At 40.0% G+C, this 21840-nt stretch overlaps 1 pseudogene; it reads right to left on the bottom strand.

Moving 5' to 3' along the window:
• Positions 1–15039: 15039 nt before the first annotated feature.
• LOC132651751 (igE-binding protein-like) lies at positions 15040–19319 on the bottom strand (annotated as a pseudogene).
• Positions 19320–21840: the final 2521 nt, after the last annotated feature.

Below are 21840 nucleotides of genomic sequence, written 5' to 3'. Positions count from 1 at the left end.
TCCCCAGTGAGAAAATTTCTGTTTAGGGTTAGGAGATATGGTCTTCTTAGGTAGTATAATTATTTTTATTTCCCTAATTTCTTTCTCTGTCCTTTTATCTTTTGTATTCAGGAGAGCTACTGATTTTTAAAAGCTAATTTTGTATCCAGCACCTTTGCTAAAGGTGTTTATCAGCTGTAGGAGTTCCCATGTAGAATTTTTTTGGTCACTCAGGTATACTATGCTACCATCTGCAAATAGTGATACTTTTACTTCTCCCTTTCTAATTTCTATCCCCTTGATCTCTTTCAATTGTCTTAATGCTCTAGCAAGGACTTCTAGAACTATATTGAAGAGATATGGAGAGAGTGGGCAGCCTTGCCTTGTCCCTGATTTCATGGGATTATTTTAAGTTTATCTCTGTTGAGTTAGATGTTGGCTATAGGCTTGCTGTATATCCTCTTTACCAAATTTAAATATTTGCCTAGTATCCCTGATCTCTCCAATGCTTTAAATTCAAATGGATATTGGATTTTGTTTAATGAGTTAAGGCATCTAAGGAGATTATCATGTGTTTTCTTTTTTCTTTCATTTTTTTTAATGTGGTAGCTCACATTGATGGATTTTGGTATATTGAACCAGCCCTGCGTAGCTGGGATGAGCTCTACTTGGTCAAAGTTGATATATTTGATGTGTTCTTGTATTCAATCAAAGACATAAAGTACCTGATTGTGACCCTAACCAAGCAAGTCAAAGAATTTTATGAAAATAATGTCAATTCTCTAAAGAAAGAATTAGAAGAAAATATCAGAAGTTTGAAAGATCTTCCATACTCATGGCTTAGCATGATTAACATAGTAAAAATGGCCATCTTACCAAAAGCACACTAAAGAGTCAATGAAATTCCCATCAAATTACCAACACAATTCTTACAGACCTTGAAAGAAAAAACCCTCAACTTCATATGTAAAAACAAGAAACCCATAATTCTTAAAAGGATCCTCTACAGTAAAGAAATATTCTGGACGTATCTCCATCACTGATCTCAAGGTTGATCATAGAGCAACAGTAATAAAAAAATACATGGTACTGGCATAGAAACAGAATGGTGGAACACTGGAACCAAATACAATAACCGGAATTGAACCCACACACTTTTGGATTCCTGAATTTTGACACAGGTGACAAAACCATACAAAGTAAAAAAAAAAAAAAAAAAAACAAAAAAAAAAAAAACCGTAGAACCGTAGCATCTTCAACAAATTGTCCTGATCTAACTGGATGTCTACATATATAAAAATGCAAATAGACCCATACTTATCACCCTGCACAAAACTAAAGTCCAAGTGGATCAAAGACCTCAACATAAAACATACCCATTAAGTCGGTTAGAAGAACAAGTGAAAGAACAAGTGGGGAAAATTCTCGAACTCATTGACACAGGAGACAACTTCCTGAACTGAAGACCAACAGCACAGGCTCTAAGAACAACAATCAGTAAATGGGACCTCATGATACCGAAAAGCTTCTATAAAGCAAAGGACACTGTCATCAAAACCAAACAAATGCCTACAGATTGGGGAAGAATCTTCATCAACCCTTTATGTGACAGAGGGCTAATATCCAGTATATATAAAGAACTAAAGAAGTTGTAAAGCAACAAATCAATTAATCCAATTAAAAACAGGGAATAGAGCTAAACAGAGAATTCTCGTTAGAGGAATGCTTAAATATATACTTTAAGAAATACTTAAAGAAATGGAAATACTTAAAGAAATATTCAATGTCATTAGCCATCAGAGAAGTGCAAATCAAAACTACACTGAGATTTCAACTTACACCCATCAGAAGGACCATGATCAAAAACTCTAGTGACAATACATGCTGGAATGGATGTGGAGAAAGGGGAAAACTTTTCTACTGGTGGTGGGAATATAGAATTTTACAACCACTGTGATAAACAATCTATCTGTTTCTCAGACAACCAGGAATAATAGTTCTTTCTCAAGATCTAGCTATAGCATTCCTAGTCATATATCCAAAATGAGCTCAAGTATACAGTAAGGACATTTGCAAAACCATGTTTGTAGCAGTTTTATTTGTAATAGCCAAAACCTGGAAACAATCCAGATGCCCCCAACAGAAAAATGGATACAGAAATGGTGGAACATCTACACAATGGAATATTACTCAGCAATATTCCATTCACAAGGAGAACAATGCCCTGAGAATCAGGCTGCAGAGAAGATGATGCAGCTAGCCTTGATGAGACCTGATAAGCTAGGAAATCATGAAATTTGCAGGTAAATGGTGGGAACTGGAAAATATAATCCTGAGTGAGCTACTCAGAAGCACAAAGACACATATGGTATATACTCATTCATATGGTTCAATATGAAAACCTATCAGTTCTGCTGAACACTGCAACAAGATGACTGCTTGCTGATGTGACATCCTGGATGGTCTCTGTAAAAATATAAGTAAGGTCCCAAATAAACACCTTATGTTCAAAGAGTTGCCTTGGTCAGGGAGCATTTCCCCAGTAAATATTTCCATGACAGAGGACATATCTGTGCATTTAACAAATTATAATGGAATCTGTGATAAGGTAAATGTCACATGTCAAGGACACCTGACTTTACTAATGACCACTTGAAAGATATATGTAACAGAGTTGAACTCTCATCTCTGGATTGTTTGCTTTCAGCTGTGCATATTGAGGTATGTAGGGTTGCTTAGCCTTTCTCTCATGTAGGCTGTGTAATTGGTGCTTTTAATAATTGGCTCCTGAAACTCTTATTGGCTTGCACATGTTTCATGACATCATTCTTCCTCTCAGCCAATCAGTACCTGAGAGAATCTTGATATTTCCATGCAGATGAGTAAACAAACTTTCCTCAGTGTCCTGTATCTCTGATCCTGTGCACACACGAATTTTTCTTGTGAAACCCAACAAGACTTTTTCTTATTCTTTTATCCACACCTTTACTCCTGTTTACCTCTGTGACAATGTCATGTAGGAATTGAAACTTCAATGTTTACTTTATAGGACAGGTTCCAAAGTAGGGAAGATTCAAAGTGATGTAGGATTAAGGAGAATGTATTGAATTACAAGGTGGTCAAATATTGTGCTCTTGAATCTAAAATTTCCCAGGTTGTGAGTTTGAACTGAGCATTTATTGGAATACTCACTACCTGTACCTTCACATTATTATTGATATAACAGGCTGGCAGAATGTAGGGTTCCCTGAATTATACTACATCACCTTGATCACAGTTTTTGTTGTGTATTTATTTATTATGATTTGTTTACACTGTATCCCCTCTGCTGCCCCTTCCCTCTTCTCTTCTATTCCCACCCACCTTCCTTCTTCTAACCCTATGTCCTTTATCTAGTCCCCTGAGAGGGTAGATCCTCCCCCCGTTTCTATCTGCACTTACCTTATCAAGTCTCATCAAGGCTGCCTGTATCATCATTCTCTGTGGCCTGATTTTCAGGGTATTGTTCTCCTTTTGTCCTCAATTCCCTCTACTTATGGCCCTCTTCTTCCTTCCTCTCCTGCAGACTCTCCAGAGCTCTGATCGGTTGGAGAAATTCATAGGGAAATCCCATTTAGAGTTGGGTGTCTTAAGGTCTCTCTGTCCACATAATATTAGACTGTGGGTGTCTGTATGCAATCCCATTCGATGCAGAAAGAGGCATCTCTGTGGACACAAAACATTGGCATTGATCTATCAGTTGAAGGAGGAGAACAACATATTTTCATAACAACAGCCTGAGTTGCTTGAAAATTTCCATAGGATTCCCTGGCACAATAACTCTATTAACTGCCACTTAACCACCCTAGTGGAAGACTGGTTGTTCACAATAGATGACCTGTTGGAACTTTATTCCCCTGTATAAGGAGACCTCTGAGAGAACAAAAAGATTAAAAATTAGCAGCTATTATTAAGGGCTGAACTATGTGGGTGGAGAAGTCTGTGGATGCCCTGAGGGAAAGGACCACCTTACCGCATTCTTCCCCACCTACTAGAGATAACAGTTGCTAGGAAACTGGCCCATCCCCCTAGGGAGGGACATCAGGTCATTATGGTCTGGGGACCTTCCTATAGCCAATCAATTCAAAATGTAGCACCTTCACCAATAGATGCTTGCCAGGCAGGAATTGCCCCTGCCTTGGGCATGCTGAGATGAACCAGAATCTATAAATCACCCCACTAACCTGGGCGCTGCACGTGCTGTGTAGGCCCGAGCTGCGGCTTCTAATTTTCAATGAAGAGACCCTCATGTGTTTTGCAACAGAGTCGAATCCTGGAGATCTTTTGGGGGCTCATGAACTGGGTATAACATTTGGAGGTACCACCGAGATTGCAGCCCCCCCCCAAGACCTCAGGACTGATCCGGAGGGTCCCATAACTAGCTGGTGAGTGTGGTGTCTGTCTCAGTCTCCGTCATTGTTGATTTGTGTGGTGTGCAGTGTTCCTATGGTGCCTGTTTTCTCAATTCTGTTCTGCCTCGAGGCATTTGTATGAGTGACTAATGTGATTTGGACAGACGTGTCAAACAATCACAGTCACTGAAGTTGGGAGAGACGTCCCCCAACTTCATCAGTATATGGAGGTGGTCTAGAACCACCCACCACTCAGGCTTCTGTGAGAGAGGAGCAGAGTGGGAATCTGAAGGTCTGTTTTTACGGTACCTTACCCAGGAAGGGACTTGGGCCCATCCTGGAGGAATTTCTGTAAGGCCTATGTTCAGCCAGCCTGAAAAAGAGTCAGTTTTAGTCCTGGGAAATTTGGCCCACTGGTGGATGTTTTTGTCTCAATGTCTCTGTGCAGTATCTGTGTCTACCTTTTGTTTTCTGTTCTGAAAGTCCTCATGAAACTTGTTTAAAATGTGTGCCTATGCGCTTTATTAGAACCGTAAAACGCATATGTATAGGTTGCCACGTGGTATAAAGTGCCTCAGTGTCTCGCTGCCATCTTGACTTCACCATGTGATTTTATAATGTGACTGCCATCTTGGTATGGATGAAAAAAAAAAGGGGGGGGAACGTTGGTCATATAATTCTCATTTCCTTCTAGGTTAAAAGGATGAGATATTTTAAATTGGTATTGGTTTTAAAAATTAAATTGTCTGCACTGGTAAATTCTGGTTGTAAAATCTGGTTTTGATTTTAGAGATTATGTTTATGCCTTGTGACTTCTCTCCTACAAAAGGGGTACTTTATTTTGATATTGCAAAAACAGGTTTTAAAAAATGTTTAAATGTTTAAGGCTGTAAAATGTTTAAAGTTTATCGGGTATTTGGGTATGACAATGATCTTGGTATTTTATCAATTTTACTGAAAAAAACCCTGCCATATTGTTTGTGCTAACTGAGAAAATTGCAGTTTTTAAAATGTATCTTGTGGAGAGCCGTTTGTTTGATAAGCTGCTTTGTTTATGAAAAAACATGTTTACGCCCTGTTCTTTACCTTGAGACAAAGAAAAGAGAAACTTTCACCAAGTTCCTTAAAGCTTGTTCTAAGTTCCTTAGAGTTTGTTTGTTACCTTTATGTTATCTGATACAGGAAAGTTATTTTAAAAAATTTGGCAGTTTCAGAACTCCTATTTATAGTAATGTAACTTGTTTTTGCTTTGCCTATAAAAAGCAAATTGTAGACGCTGGGCTCCAGCAGGATCAGGTCAGAATGAAAAGGATTTTGATGAGAGTTTTTATGTTGTCCGAAAAGCAAGAAAGAGAGCAAAAAGTAAGCATGTCTGGTTAAGCCAGAAAAAAAAAAAAAGCTAGAAACCTAAAGATATATAGAATGTTGCAGAAGGTTAGTGGATGTGTTATAAAAAGCCAGAGAGTTAATATGATTTAAAAAAAATTGTATTTAAATATGTTATAATTCATTTAAAGGGATGGTGATTATTCATTACAAAATGTTTTTTATGATCTTTTAAGGGAAAAAATTCTAGCTGATAGGTTTGGTATGGCTAAAATAATTCTTACAGTTTAAAATTGTTCTGTTATGCAGTTGGTTCTAAAGCTTGTTCGATCACTGGGAACTTTTGGTTGTGGGGGATTATGGATGCTCCACAGTGTTTGCTATATCATCAGCACCTAATGGCCATGTTTGGTATTGTCAGTCACAGCCTGTGCTAATGCTAACACATGGCCAGCCGCCATGATGGTTCAGCAATGGAAAGCACATGAAGCTGTAGTTTGGCTGCCATATTTGTTTAAGACTTCCAGCTGAGCTCAGTTACACGTGGCCAGCCGCCATAATGGTTCAGCATTGGAGAGTGCGTAAAGCTGTAGTTTGGCTGCCATGTTTGTTTAGGGCTTCCAGCTGAGTTCGGTTGCACGTGGCCAGCCACCATGCTGGTCCGGAGATAAAGAGGGTGGAGCTATGAGTTTGCCACCATTTTGTTCAGGTATCTCAGTTATGTTTAGTCATATTAGTGCTAAATGCAAAGCCTTTTACTGTTAAATTTTAATGCAAGTGGTAGGAGCAGCAAGATTAACTAGCCTCTCTATAAACTGTATCTGATTAAAAGGTTTGCTTTGATTTTAGTTCAGAAAGAGCAGATTTAAAGTCATGCTAAATATTGCAGTTGAGCCTTACCTAGTCTCCTTGTTCAAGTTTTTTTTTTTTTTAAGGTTAAGCCTAGGATGGGTAACTATGAAGTTTGCCTATTTGTCTTAAAATATATACTTCTAGGACATGCATCTCAGAAATATGCTAGAAATTAGCGATAATAGCATTCTGTTTTATAGGACACAGTTTAGAGCAGATGATAGAGATAGACAAAGAGTAACTCAGATATGCTGGCCCTCAAGCTTGTCAGAATCTGAATATGGCATTTTTAACTGTGTAAGCTTATTGTGACAGGAAGTCCCAAAATCCTGGCAGTAGCTCCCCCAAGGTCTCCGAGAAGATTTGGGCACAACGACAGATGACTTTGACTCTGGATTGTGGTATGCTAACCACTGGGCAATACTGTCTCAACTAGCCCATTGCTAGGGCCCAGCCAAAACTGTGGACACCTGGAGTCAATGTTTCACGTTGCTAAGGGCTAGGTGAGGCCATTCTCTCATTTCTTTCTCCACAGAAACAGTCTCTCATCTTATGTGCCTGTCAGAACTGCCTCTGTTCAGGATGCTGTGAGACACAGGAGCCAGGAACACTGCCTATGTGATGGACTAAGCAGTCATCCCTGTCATTTTGATTGGCACATGGATTGGTATATTTATTTAGCTTATAATTTATCCTTCTCAGGTTTCTGTACACCTTGATGGCTATGCTAAGCTTACGGTAGCTTTGCAGCTAGAGAAAAGACAATTAGATCGACTGTTAGCTCATTGATCAGTTCATTAGCTAGTACCACAGAGTACTAGATCTCTTATTTAGAAGAAAGACAGGTTTGCCTTGCTCACAAGACTCATGTTAGTTGCCTGTGTCTTAAGATAAATAAATGGAGCTTATATAGGGTCTGAGGATACAGGAGTTTAGGTTATAAAAATCTAGAGAGTGTTGTTATTTGGTCTGAGAAAAGGTTTCAGGGTTGATAAATGCAAAAGATTGGAGAGTCTAAGTAGTTGTTTTAAAGATATATAATTATAAGTTATAAAGAGATAAGAAATATGTTAAAGCAGATTAAAAATGGGAACTACTTGAGATCTCCCCCCCCCTTTGCTACTGTTGTGCTTATGTTATAAGATTTCAGAAGTTCAGAGTTTTGGCATTAATCAATAGAGTTCTGATAAGTTGATGGAGCAATAGCTGCTTATTATTCAGTCACCAGGTTAAGATTTTAATTTCCTTTGTTGGCTTCTAGAGATAGACTTAAAGGTGCTTCTCGTTGTGTTAAAAAACATCTGTTTAATGTGTATATCTGACCCAAAAGTCATAGCTTTTACTATTCTTAATATCTGCCATTTCTGGGGTAGATTTTGACACAGGAATATCTTAAACCTAATCCCTCTAGTTGCTTTGTTAAAAAAAGTCCAAGCATCTAGGGTTTGGCACTAAAGCCAGTAATGTATTTCTGCCTAACTTTCCAGTGTAAACATAAAAGTAGGAGCTAAAAGTAAATGCTAAGTGTATAAAAATGGCCAAGCTCCATTCGTGGCTAATTACCAACAGCTATGCCCACAGGAAAGAAAAAATGTTACTGTGGACACACTTAAGTTTTTTATAAAGGTTATAAAAAAACAGCTAACTGATACTCATTCAGTAGGATGCAGTTTTACCTGTTACTCTCAATGTCTGATTTGCTGATATGTTACTTTTCTGAATATTTAAAATTATGTAGTTCCTTTTGTGTACTAAAATTTCATATGAGTTTCAGGATGTGACCTGGATCTGGCATAGCTCAAAAGGATCACAGATGAGATTTTCCCTGATCTTTCCCATTTAATAGACAAATTTTAACTTCTATCTCCAGTCTAAATTTGTCTCAGCAGATTTTCACCTGTTTAACTGTGTTCTGGGATCAGCTGTGGACTGCAAGCTGGAATCTGGACTTCCTCAAAAACGACCTGATTGCTCCCTGCCTCTTCGGGTGGATCTACTAACCAGATGCTTGGGACTTCCCCATTGCCCAGCCTTTGACTGGCATTTCAGCCTCCCTAGCCCCTGATGCCTACAGTCTAATGGTCAGCATCGAAGAAGCTCCAGAAGACAGATCTACGCCCAAATCCCCCCTAGCAGGCTGAAATGCTAAGTCAAAAGGGGCTCCCTGGCATTAGCTATTATCTTGGGCATCTGCGTAGCTGAAATAGACACTAATATTGCAGCAACTGGACGAAAAGCCTAGAGAGACCCTATAATAGTTCTCCTTGGCTTACTACCCCTATATGCATCCTGAAGGGACTCCGGATCCCATTATAAAAAGATAAATCTATAAGATACAAGGGGTCATATCTGGAAGACCCAAGATTGGGTCTTCAAATGATCATGGGAAAGGGGGAAATGAGAGACCAAAAAGATTAAAAATTAGCAGCTATTATTAAGGGCTGAACTATGTGGGTGGAGAAGTCTGTGGATGCCCTGAGGGAAAGGACCACCTTACCGCATTCTTCCCCACCTACTAGAGATAACAGTTGCTAGGAAACTGGCCCATCCCCCTAGGGAGGGACACCAGGTCATTATGGTCTGGGGACCTTCCTATAGTCAATCAATTCAAAATGTAGCACCTTGACCAATAGATGCTTGCCAGGCAGGAATTGCCCTTGCCTTGGGCATGCTGAGATGAACCAGAATCTATAAATCACCCCACTAACCTGGGCGCTGCACACTCAGCTCCCACCACTTCGGCTGTGGGTGCTGTGTAGGCCCGAGCTGCAGCTTGTAATTTTCAATGAAGAGACCCTCATGTGTTTTGCAACAGAGTTGATTCCTGGAGATCTTTTGGGGGCTCGAGAACTGGGTATAACACCTCCTAATAAGTGAATACATAGCATATTTGGCTGTATACATTTATTTATTTCACCCAGAATGATTTTTCCTCATTCCATTCATTTGTCTAAAAATATCATGATGTCATTTTCTCAGCTGAATAATAATTGTTATGGAAATATTCCACATTATCCCCAAAGGAGATTGTCAGTCTTTTTTTTTTAGAACTTGGAAGTTGCTGGGACTTTAATCAGTGTATTGAATGATAAGTATTAGGGTAACTATGTTCTTTTAGCCTAGAATTCCCTCCTTTTTTTCTACCTGCAGGTGATTTGAATTTCAATGTCCATTTGAAGATCATCTATTAACATGTGGAGTTCCCACTCAGGAAATGTCAGGGAAGTATTAGGAGGCATGGCCTTATTGGATAATATAATTCCAATTGTAGTTATTTTATAGAAGGTTGTGATTTGAGGTTGACATGCTAATGATTGTGACTAGACAGAGTGGAGTCTCTGTCTCTTGGTCTCTGTCACTTCAAATTTTTTTTTATGTTGGTCTTAGTCTCTCTATTTCTGAATCTGTGTCTCTACCTGTTTCTTGCTCTGTCTCTCTCAGTATCTCTGTCTGCCTGCCACATGTGCTTCAGCATGAAAAGCTCTCATTTTCGCTGAGGGACTAAAACATGGTGACTGCTTGCTGTTGTGACATCCTGGATGTTCCCTGTAAAAACAAAAGCATTTTCCAAATAAAAGGTTTTGTTGATAGAATTGCCTTGGTCAGAGAGCATTTTCTCAGTAAGTAATTCACTGAGTGAGGACATATCTGTGCATTTAACAAATAAGAATGAAATCCATGATAATGTGAAAGTTACATATCAAAGACACATGACTTTATTAATGAACACTTGAAAGAAATATGTGACACTTCATTTAATTAAGAGTCTGGGACCCAGGAACTGTCATCTCTGGGTTTTGTGCTTTCAGTTCCCCAGATTGAGGCATGTAGGGATGCTCAACCTTTCTCTTAAGCAGGCTGTCCTCTTGGCCCTTTTAATAACTGGCTCCAAAACTCCTACTGGCTTGCACCTGTTGCATGACATTAATCTCATTCTCAACCAATCAGCACCTGAGAGAATCTTAGGGTTTCATGAAGATGAGTAAAAAACTTTCCTCACTGTCCAATATCTCTGATCCTATGCATTTGTGACTTTTTCTCATGAAACCCAACAAGCTTTTATCTTATTCCTTTATCCAGAGACCACACGTTAATCCTGTTTACCTCTGTGATGATGTCTTTTAGTAAATGAAACTTTAATATTACTTTATTTATTTGGACAGCTTAATAAGTAGGGAAGCTGCAAAGTGATATGGGATTAAGGGGAATGTACTGAATAAAAAGGTTGTCCCAAACTGTGATATTGGATCTGAAATTTCCAAGTTGTGACTTGAACTGGGCAGTTACTTGTGGACTCACTAAATGGACCTTCACATTCTTATTGATATATTAGGCTGTCAGGGCATAGGATTCCCTGCACTATTGATTCTTTAAGAGTGGGGAAAATAGAAGGAAAACGAACAATTCCTGGCACTGTTTTGGCCAAAACAGTGAAAGATCAGTGTATATAAAAGGAAAACAAAAGGGCAATGAATTGTTTGGCAGATGATGCTGTTCTACACTAGTGTTGTCAAACCTCTATGAGCAGGGTTGCCTTGTCTGACCTGGCTGGATTGGCAGCTTTGTCCTTCCTACTCATTAGTCAGTGAGCACTCCTCCTTGTCCTGGGGTTTACAGATAAAAATGGTCTTATAGGACAGAGCAATGGGTCTGTTTTATATGAAGGACAAAAGAGTAGCTGTGTTTCCTGCTGTTGTCCTCCAGATAAACACTCTGAACATAGTGTTTGTTCCAGCACTGCTTGTTCAGACGTGCCACCTGAGTTTATGGGGTCAGATGAAGCTGGATAACCACTAGTAGATTGCTAGAATTCTTAGTCTATAATGATTCCTGGAAAGCATGCCTTAAAAGGCAAACTCTGGCTCCATTATCAGAATCTCTTCTCCATATTAAGAGCCATTGTAAAAGTTGTCAAGATATTTTTATTGATTATATAATAATTTCAAATAACATACATTATACTCCTTTTCCATTGCTCACAGGTTCAAATTCCAACTGATGTGTCACACTAAAAATCCTTTTTTTTTAAATTCATCAATCATAGTATGTGTTGTTCATATACTCATCAGTACATGATTAGAGACTCAATGCTAAGTTCCTTATAGAAAACTCAGTTCATCCTTGCTGCACCCAGGAACCACCACCAAGAAAAAGCCATCAATCCTGAAGAGGACTATCCTTCATCACCTTGATCACAGTTTTTCTTATGTATTTATTACGATTTGTTCACTTTGTATCCCCTCTGCTGCCCTTTTTTTCTTCTCCTTCCAGGCTCAACTACACTCCTTCTTCTATCCCTATCCCCTTTCTTTAGTTCTCTGATGGGGTGTTCCTCTTCACCCTTCTATCTGAACCTAGCTTATCAGTTCTCATCAAGGTTGGCTGCATCATCTTCCTCTGTGGACTGATTTCAAGACATTGTGCTCCTTGTGTCCTCAATTCCCTCTATTTATGACACTCTTTCTGCCTCCTCTCCCTCAGACTTCCCAGAGCTCTGAAGATAGGGAGAATTTCATAGGGAAATCTGATTTAGAACTGGGTGTTTTAAGGTCTCTCTGTCTGCATAATATTAGACTGTGGGTCTCTGTACGCAATTCCATTTGACGCAGAAGAACATGATCCAAGAACATGGCAATGATCAACCAGTTGAGGAGAGAAAGCAGCATATTTTAATAACAACAGCCTGGGTTGCTTTAAAATTTCTGTAGGATGCCCAGGCCTAACTGCTCAATGCACTGCCACCCAATCTCCTTAGTAGAAGATGGGTTTGAACACAATTAGATGGCCTATTGGAACTTTATCCCCAACTGTTAGGAGACTTCCAAATAAGTGAATACATACCATATTTGTCTTTTTGGATTTTAGTTACTTTACCCAGAATGATTTATTTTCGTTCCATCTATTTGCCTGAAAATGATGTCATTTTCTTAACTGAATAATACTCTGTTTTGGAAATATTCCATATTTTCTCAAAAGGAGATTGTCAGTCCTGTTCTTTATACCTTGCAAGTTGCTGGACTTTAATCATTGTGTTGAATGACAAACTATCAGGATAACTATGTTCTTTTAGCCTGGAAGTCCATAGGAAGGTTTACTTTGAGGTTGATATGCCAACGTAAGTGACCAGACATAATGGGTTTCTGTCTGTCTCTGTCACTTTATATGGTTGTTTCTATAGGCCTCAGTCTCTCTATTTCTGAATCTGTCTTGCAACATCTTTCTCTCTCTGTCTCTCTCAGTCTCCCTCTCTCTGCCTTCTGCTGGTGGTTCAGTAGGAAAATCTCTCAGTTCTGCTGAAGAAAAACAACAAGATGACTTCTTGCCAATGTGACATCCTGGATGTTCTCTGTAAAAATATAAGCAAAGTCCAAATTAAATGTTTTTAGTTCAAAGCTTTGCCTTAGTCAGGGAGCATTTTCACAGTAAATAATTCACTGAGTGAGGACATATCTGTGCATTTAATAAAAAAACATTAGAATCTGTGATAATATTAAAGTCACATGTCAAGGACTAGTGACTTTACTAATGACTGCTTGAAAGAAACATGTAACAGACACACTTAACTAAGAGTCTTGGACAAAGAAACTAACATCTCAATGGAATTATGTCATCACAATGCTATTTTGACATGGTAATGGTATGATGTCTCAATGCTATTATGACATCAAAATGATAAGACATTCTAATGGTATGATCTAATGTTGCAAGCCGTGTGGTCGTCTCGCCAGCAAGAACGCACGCGAACAACAGGATCCTTCTGCAGCAAGCTTTATTGCAGTCAAACGATGAAAGGAGGAAGACCCGGAGTCCCCGAAGTGGCGCTGTTTATATAAGCCCTGCTTGCACCAAAGTGGTGTGAGATGATGTATCATCACCTGATTGGCTGCTCACCCATCACCCCATATGACGCCCTGGGCTGGGCTCGTGACGACGGTTGCCCAACAGTCATAATGGTCATGCGCTCTAGGAACAGTTTAGAGGGGCGGAAGCCAGCGCCATGGCAACCAAACCCTGGCTCTCCACATCTCCCCCTTTTTTATTTTGGTTGAACAATAAGCTTCATACTGTCAATACAGCTTTATGCCAGAAAGCCAACGTCTGAGCCTGGTGGAAGGCAATGCTTCAGCTGTTGCCCATCATTGGAGCAACCTCCTCACTGTGAGGCTGTCCTGTCTTAGGTCGGTGAAGACTTATTTGCACTCTTCCGTCACTGACTTTCCAGATCATTTGGCAAGAGAAAAATTGTGAGTTACACCCATCCCCGTGCAATGGGAAACAGATCCCCAAGGAGTGCAAGGGCTGTAAATCCAGATTGTGGCATGTGCTTGCAAAGACAGAGGCAACCTTGTCAAACATTAATTTTTCAGCATGGATAAGCAAATATCGGGGGAGGTGCCTTGCTCCAGAGCGGCTAGCGCCTGTACAATCATCACCTTGTCACGTTTTTATTGGGTTTTGAGTTTTCAGAACAACCAGAGGACAAATATTAAACCACAGCACAGGGCAGCGCCAAACATCCCAACGCCCACCCATTCCTTAAAATAAGAAAAGGCGCAAGAAGCCCAAGATAATAAGCCATCTGTGAGCAATAAATCCACTTGAATAGAATGGTCGCCACCGCCATCCTTAGCTCTTCGTTTCTTCAAATCCTTCTGACCAATTTACTGCACAATATAGGGACAATTTCCTGGACAAATTAGCGGCTCGGGTAAGATTTTCATATTGTACACTGGTAATACAGAGTGCTCCTATTTTTCTTTCACACCCTAATTGAGCCAATTGAGATAAAATATCTATTCTTTCTTCCACAAGATCCAGACGCTGGTTAAGAACCATCAATCTGCCTTTTAATTGTGCGCTAGCAGATTCATGAAGGTTTATGGCTTCAGCCACACCTGCCGACAATTGATTTACTGTTGTGCTTGTTTGGACTGAATTTGCCATTGCCAAGCCGACTGCAGTCAGTGATGGCAGTAACAATGGCTGTGGTGATGCCAAAATCTTTCTTCTGTCTAAACAGGGAGAGGGTGGATGGAGTCTCCACAGGGATTGGGATCCACTGCGGGACTCTAACAACCAGGGCACGAGCGTAACGCCTGGCATTCCAACATTGCGACATCCAGCATGTCTTATTGGTACAATTTCTAAAAGAATTATTGGACAAAGCAAGTAAAAAAGGGGAATAAACACAGACAGGACTAGGCGGAAAAAACGTCTGATTTGTATGGGACGAGAAAAATTTAGGAAAAACCAATGAATTATGTCTGACTGGCATAGGCTTTGGGAATGCAGACAAAATGGCCCAACGTTGTACCCCCACAATACTAGGAACCCGATTTAGAAGGATCCAAGCAAGAACTGGAATTAGTTGCAGGTATATTCGTTGAAAGATCATCTTCAGCTGCCGCAAGCTTTTGCGTGAGGCGCTCTGGTACCCAGAATGGATTGTTTTCTTCCTGTGGGAAAACACAGACAGCTCTCCTGGATCTTATTAAGATAAAATCCGGGCCTTTCCATTGACCAGTCAAGACATCCTTTCATTTGACCACTCCTTAGGCTTATCAGGCTCTAAGCAGTGGTGATCAGCCGCCGAGTGGCCCTGACTGTCCAAATTTTAAAAATTGAGAGTAAAGAGTGCCAAGGAAACAGTCACTCGTGGCACTGAGGGCAAAGCCTCCTTGACTCCCCCTTTTTGTTTTATTAAGTAGGATTTTAGAGTGCGATGAGCACGTTCAATAATACCCTGTCCCTGAGGGTTATATGGCAGACCCGTTAGGTGGGTCACTCCCATTTGATGACAAAACTGTCCAAATTTCTGAGAAGTATAGGCTGGCCCATTGTCAGTTTTTAGAATTTTGGGCTTTCCCCAGGCACTCCATGCCTCCAGGCAATGTTGAATAACATGGGCTGCCTTTTCTCCAGTCAGGGGAGAAGCAAACATAACTCCAGAGCAAGTATCAATGGAAACATTTAAATATTGAAGTTTACCAAAAAATGAAATGTGAGTAACATCCATCTGCCACACTTGTAGCGGATGGATTCCTCTGGGATTAATCCCAACATGAGGCATAGGTAAGAACTGACAACAATTTTGACATTGGGTTACAATATCTCTAGCTTCCTTTCTAGTTATGTCAAGTCAATGAGGCAGTGTTTCAGCTGTCACATGAAATTTCTTATGAAACTCTTTAGCCATTTCCAAATTTGAGAAGAGGGCAAATGCAATCATCTTCGTGGCTCGATCTGCTAGGGCATTTCCATGGAACATGGGTCCCAGTAGACCTGAGTGAGCCCTAATATGTGTAATAAAAACAGGGGATTTTCTGATAATTAAGACAAACTGAATTTTTTGAAAAATTTTTGCAAGCTTGCTAGATGCCTTGATCAATCCAGCAGCCTCTAAAATTTTGGTTGCATTTACCACATAACTAGAATCAGAAACAATATTTAAAGGACCTGGAAATTTTGTCAAAACTTCTAACACTACTAAACATTCCACAATTTGAGGCAAAGTCTCATGATATTGCTTAGAAACAACTTTATTATTAACCACATAAGCTCCTACTCCTGTTTTTGACCCATCTGTATAAACTACCAGTCCATCCCAAAGTGGTTTCTGGGACGTTACATGTGGAAAGACTACCTCTTGAGTTAAAACAAATTGCAAAACAGGGTGTCGAGGGTAATGATTATCAATCAAGCCACTAAAGGTGGTAACTAGCACCGCCCAAGTATCAGAGGTAGCAGTCAATACCTGAACCTCATGAGCTGTATAAGGCACTATTAAGAACTTTGGCTCCTTCCCAAAGTGTGTAATGGCGGCTTTTAACCCTCGTAGTGCAAGTTGAGCAACTGCATCTGGATACCATTTAATAATTTTTGCAGGAGAAGCATTGGGATGAACCCACAATAAGGGTCCATCTTGCCATAATACAGCAGTTGGTAAATGTTTAGTTTTAATAACACACAGGTCAAAGGTCTTAGTTTCATCTACACGTTTTAATTGGGCATCTTGTAAAGCGTTTTCTACCACTCGTAGGGCGTGGCTTGCAGCCGGTGTTAAGGCTCTGGGTGAAGAAATATGAGCATCCCCTTTCAAAATATCAAATAGGGGTTTTAATTCAGCAGAAGGAATCTTTAAAAATGGCCTAAGCCAATTTATATCACCTAATAATTTTTGAAAATCATTTAAGGTATGCAAATGGTCCCTGCAAATTTCTATTTTTTGAGGAACTATTTTGTCCGGGTAAATGACCGTTCCCAAAAAGGAACCTACCTCAGAAATCTGGACCTTTTCAGTGGCAATATGCAATCCCCATTGCTGCAGGTTTTTTTTTGCCACAAATGATATGCATCTTGCTAAATGGCTAACTCCTCATGGCACAAGAGAATATCATCCATATAATGAATCAGCAACAAGGAAGGAAATTGCTGTCTAACTGGTTCAAGAGCCATCTGCACATACAATTGCCACATGGTGGGGCTATTAGCCATGCCTTGAGGTAAAACTCTCCATTGATATCTTTTGTCTGGCTCATGATGATTAACAGCAGGTAGGGTAAAGGCAAATCTCTGTCTGTCTCGTGGACACAGAGGAACGGAGAAGAAGCAATCCTTGATATCTATAATTATGACTCTCCATTGTTTAGGCAAAGCAGAAAGTAAAGGTAGGCCTCACTGAACAGAGCCTAAGAGCTGCATCTGTGCATTAATGGCCCTTAAATCATGAAGAAGTCTCCATTTTCCAGACTTCTTTTTAATAACAAAATAGGTGTATTCCAGGGGGAAGTAGATGGTTCCAAATGACCAAGCTGTACCTGTTCTTTAACCAGCCTTGTAGTGGCATCCAGCTTTTCAGAGGAAAGGGGCCATTGAGGAACCCATACAGCCTCCTCTGTGAGCCAAGATATGGGCATGGAACCCTGAATGGCAGCTAATGAAAACCCAAGCCTTGTTTCTCTGTATTACTTTCCTGTGAAATCGGGTGTAATTTCCCTTGTTCCTGTTTACCAAGGCCTTTTCCTTCCTTATAACCCATCCTTTTCATTATATCAACCACTTGTTGCAAATACTCATTGTTCAATGCTAATCTTAAATCCTGCAAAATATCTCTTCCCCAGAGATTGACAGGGAGAGGAAGAACATATGGTATGAAGCTTCCTGTTTGACCTTCTGGTGCCTGCCACATCAAAGAACGTGAACTAATTGCAGGGCTGGCCTCATATCCCAACCCTTGTAAGGAGTGGGATGATTGTGTAACAGGCCACGCCTTAGACCACCAGGTGGAAGAGATAATGCTTTTATCAGCCCCTGTGTCCAAAATACCAGTAAAACTTTTCCCTTCTATCTGTAATTGTAGAGTAGGTCTAGTTTTAAGATCAACTACCAAATGAGCAAAATCTGTTCCTGTGGAACCAAGCCCTCTTGCACCCCTTGATGTTTTGGTAAATGGAAAGCAATCATGAAGGCTTGGGAGGAGGACCAATTGAGCAATCCTATCTCCAGGAGAAATAGAAAATACACCTTGAGGGCAGGAACAAAGCACCTGGAGCTGTCCCGTAAAATATTGATCTAATACTCCAGGATGGAACATAAGTCCTTTTAGAGTGAGAGAGTAGCGACCCAAAATAAGACCTACACTTCCTTCAGGCAGGGGGCCTTCAAACTTCACTGGGACAGGTTGCACCCCCATGTGTGGCATTAATAAGAATTGGGAGGTGGAACAGAGGTCCAACCCTGCTGATCCTCTTGTTGCTCTACAGCTGGATAAACCCTCCCGTTGTCTGCCTGTGTCCCATATCTTTTGGGGCCCTGAGATCTGGGGCCCTGAAGTCCGTTTTTTGGAACATTTTTATCTCTCTCCTCAGAGGGGGTGTCGTGCTGTATAAGTTCTCCCCGAATATCTCTGACTGAGCGGCATTCATTAGCCCAGTGATTGCCTTTTCTACACTTAGGGCAAAGTCCAGGAACTTTCTTTTGCGCAGACATACGACAGTCTCTTTTTAAATGACCCATTTTGCCACAATTAAAACAAACTTTATTGTTTCCAGAACTTGGGTGGTTATTGTTTTGTATTATGGCTGCTGCCAGGCTGGCATTGGTAAGTGGGCCTCCTAGTCCTCGGCAAACTTTTATCCAATCTGTCAGTCCTTTGCTCTTTCTGGGGGTAATGACTGCCTTGCATTCTGGTGAAGCATTCTCATACACCAGTTGCTCTATCATTGATCGGACCCTTTCCGGGTCTCCAAATATTCTGCCTGCTGCGTCTGTCATTCTGGCCACAAATTCTGGGAATGACTCCTGAGGACCCTGGATAATTTTTGTTAAATGGTTCTCGGTCCCGCCCTTTGAAAGGGCCTTCCATGCTTTAATTGCAGCAGCAGATATTTGGCTATACGCTCCCCAAACATAATCTGTCTGTTGCTGAACATGTGGACCTTGTCCTGTTAGTAGCTCAAATGTCCAGCGTCGTTGATTGTCTTCTGCATTGGCATTAGCCCTAGCTTGGGATTGACAGGCATCATGCCATAAGGCTTTCCATTCTAAATACACTCCCATTTAGGGAGGGCAGCTTTCACTAGTCTGCCAATCATTTGGGGTCATTGCTGTAGAGCCTAGCCTCTCAAGCTGCATAATTGTAAAATTAGCATCCACCCCATACTTATTAACTGACTCTGCCAGTTCCTTGACTAGAGGGTAATCTACAGGTACGTGGACACGGCCTCCCTCCACATCTTCAAATACTGGAAAAGTCTGAAAAATTTTATATCTATCTTTTATTGAAAAGAAGGAATCAAGACAGTGCCTCCTGGTGTAGGTGTAGGGTGGAGGAGCACTAGAGACAATGGGAGCGGCCGACTGAGAAAGTGTGCCCTTCCTGTTCCTCATACTACTTTGCTTCTGATACAACAGTAATGGCTGCTCATCTGGGTGGTATCGTTCTTCTTCATAGCGAGCTGCTTCTTCCTCTGACCCCTCGGAGGGACTTAACTCCTCCGACTCAGAATTGCCAATTTCTAAAGCCTCTAGTTTTTTTTGTCAGATAGAGAGGCTCCTTTTTAGATTTTTTCTTCTCCTTATCATGTTTCTCTCCCAGGGCGTTCTTTCCCTTATCTCTCGCTCCTGTGGCTTTAACATCCACAGAAGGGCCTTTTTTCTTAGAGACATCTTTATTTCTATCCATTGGGGCCCCTAATCTTTTGTCACGTTCTGTTTCTGACATGCTGTCTTGTATCTCCTCTAACACTCCCTTAGTGCCTACTTTTAGCTTTCTGTTAATCTCTTTCCTTTCGAGGTCACCCTTAAGCTTGTACAAAAGCAAAAGAAAGAGGGCGAGGGCAATGGTCACAACACAGAAAGCAATAAAGGCTTCTGCTAGCTGAAGTGAAAGATGAGATAAATCAAGACCAAACATGCCTCTCAGAACTTATCTCGCTGCTGCAGTTCTGAATCCTCCCCGCGAATGAGGGGTCTCCTCGGCACCGGCAATGGCAGGTTCCTGGGTTTCGGCACCAAATGTTGCAAGCCGCGTGGACGTCTTGCCAGCAAGAACGCACGCGAACAACAGGATCCTTCTGCAGCAAGCTTTATTGCAGTCAAAAGATGAAAGGAGGAAGACCCGGAGTCCCCGAAGTGGTGCTGTTTATATAAGCCCTGCTCGCACCAAAGTGGTGTGAGATGACGTATCATCCCCTGATTGGCTGCTCACCCATCACCCCATATGATGCCCCGGGCTGGGCTCGTGACGACGGTTGCCCAACTGTCATAATGGTCATAACGGTCATGCACTCTAGGACTTGTTTACCAGTTTAGAAGGGTGGAAGCCAGCACCATGGCAACCAAACTCCGGCTCTCCACAATCTAACATTGCTATTATGACATCACATTGTTATTTGATATCACAATATTATTTTTACATGACAATGCTATTATGATTTCAAAAAATTATTTTAATATCACAATGGTATGACATCTAAATGCTTTTATGACATCAAAATGATGTGACATCACAATGATATTATGAAGTAACAGTGCTATTATGATATCACCATGCTGTTAAAAAATCACAATCCTATTATGACTTCAAAAAGGTATTATGACTTCACAATGGTATTATGACATTACCATCCTATTATGATATCTAAGTGGTATTACAACATGATTATGGTATAATTTCACAAAGAAATTTTGATATCAAAATGCTACTTTGAATTCACCATGGTATGACTTTACAATGCTATGATGACATCACAATTCTATTTTGTTGTCATAATGTTATTATGACCTCAAAATTTATCATAACATCACAATGCTATTATGATATCAAAATTCTATAAAGATATGATTGTTTTATGACTTCACAAATAAATTGTGATCTCATAATAATATGACATCTCAATACTATTATGACTTCAAAATGTTATTATGACATCACAATATGACATTGCAATGGTGTTATGACACCACAATGATATTATGACTTCACAATGCTATTTTGATATCTAAATGCTCTTAGGACATCACAATTATATGAAAACACAATGCTATTATGTCATCACAGGAGTGTTTTTACATCACAATGCAATTATATCATCAAAATGTATGATGACATCACAGCCCTATAATGAAATCACAGTGCTATTATGCCATCACACTCATGTTATGACTTCAGAATGCTATTATGACTTTAAAATTCTATTATAACAATACAATTGTATTATGACATGACACTGCTTGTATGACATCACAATGTTATAATGACATCACAATTATCTTATGACATATTTGTTATGACATCACAATGGTCTTATGATATTACAATGCTATTATGACTTCACAATGGTATGAATTTTCAATGATATTAGGACATGTCAATGCTCTTATGACATCTCAATGCTATTATGACATCACAATGCTATTATGACCACAAAAAATAATTATATCAAAATGGTATTTTGATATCACAATGCTATTATAACATCACAAAGATATGATATCTAAATGCTATTATGAAATTACACTGAAATCACATAAAAATGGTATTATGACATCACAATGCTATTATCACTTCACAATGCTACAATGACATCAAAATTGTATTATGGTATCACAGTGGTGTTATGCATTCACCTTGCTATTATGACATCACAATGGTGTAGGACATGATCTTGGTATGACATCACAATGGAATTTTGAAATCAAATGATAATATGACTTCAAAACAGGCAGACTTCACAGTGACATTAGGACACCTAATGCTATGTTAATATCAAAATGCTATTTTGACATCATG

The sequence above is a fragment of the Meriones unguiculatus genome (genome assembly GCF_030254825.1).
Source record: "Meriones unguiculatus strain TT.TT164.6M chromosome Y unlocalized genomic scaffold, Bangor_MerUng_6.1 ChrY_unordered_Scaffold_25, whole genome shotgun sequence".
Lineage (NCBI taxonomy): Eukaryota > Metazoa > Chordata > Mammalia > Rodentia > Muridae > Meriones > Meriones unguiculatus.
The sequence above is the reverse complement of the archived record's forward strand: the minus strand, read 5'-3'. Positions and strand labels throughout refer to the sequence as shown.